Genomic DNA, 1,290 nt, shown 5'->3' with positions numbered 1-1,290 from the left:
CCTCAGTTAAGCAGTTACCCATCTTCTAATGATACAGGCCAAGGTCGAAAATTTAATCACAAGTGGTTTAAAGATTGGCCTTGGCTTGAGTATTCTGTACAGATGGACAAAGCATATTGCTTCCCTTGCTTCTTATTTGATAGATATCCATCCCACCATCCAGCATTCACTGAGTATGGGTTTCAAGGTTGGAAGAATATTATGTCAAAGCAATCTGGCATTCTTAAACACATGGGAGGTATAAATTCACCACATAATGTTGCCATGCACAAGTGGGAGACACTAAGGAACCCAACTAAGCATATTGAGAGAGTCATTAGCACACATTCATCCCAAGAAGCAGCAAATCACCGACTTCGGCTTATTGCTACTATAGAAGGTGTAAGGTTGTTAGCCAAACAAGGATGTGCTTTTAGAGGGAATGATGAGTCTGCAGATTCAACTAATCGTGAAAACTTCGATGCAATTTTGAGTTCATTTGGAAGAATGAATCTAGAAGTTCAAAGGGTGTTTTGATAATGCTCCTGGAAATGCCAAGTATACTTCTCCATTAATACAGAAACAAATTGCAAATATATTGGGCAACAAAGTTAGAGAGAAGATTCGAGATGAAGTTGGATCAGCCAAATTTTGTATCTTGGTTGATGAAGCGGTTGATGCATCTAGTAAGGAGCAAATGGCTATCATACTTCGATTTGTTGATTGTCATGGGTTTATTAGAGAAAGGTTTTTCAAAATTCTTAGTGTTGCAGACACTTGTTCTCAGACTTTATATTCTAAGATATCTAAAGTCCTTACTCACAATGATCTTCAAATAGAAAATATGCATTAAAATGAATTAAAACTGGGAGTTCATGCATTAAAATGAATTCAGGAAAACACTTACCATACAAAAGAAATGAAAAGAAGAAATTAAGAAAACGCAACAATTCAAAACCAAACAAATCATAATGAAATCCTGCAAAAAGCGTAGTTCAGGATTCTACTAAAAAATCACACAAATAAAACTAAAGAATCTCTTGCATTAAGCATAGTTCAGGAGATTCTTAAAACAAGAAATTTAAATAATAATACCACACAATCATTTCTCAACCCTTACTTATGAGTTCGTCAACGCATAGTCATCCCTCATAAGTAACTAGACAAACACGTACTCATAGGTTCGTCAACACATAGTCATCCCCCATAACCAATCACCCGGCCAAGGCTTGGTTCCCGGTCCACCACGAAGGCTCCTATTCTAATACTCAAAACCACCACACAGGCACACAACCACAACTAATGCAAACA

This window comes from Fragaria vesca, linkage group LG6 (genome assembly GCF_000184155.1).
Source record: "Fragaria vesca subsp. vesca linkage group LG6, FraVesHawaii_1.0, whole genome shotgun sequence".
Lineage (NCBI taxonomy): Eukaryota > Viridiplantae > Streptophyta > Magnoliopsida > Rosales > Rosaceae > Fragaria > Fragaria vesca.
Note: the sequence above shows the minus strand (reverse complement) of the source record.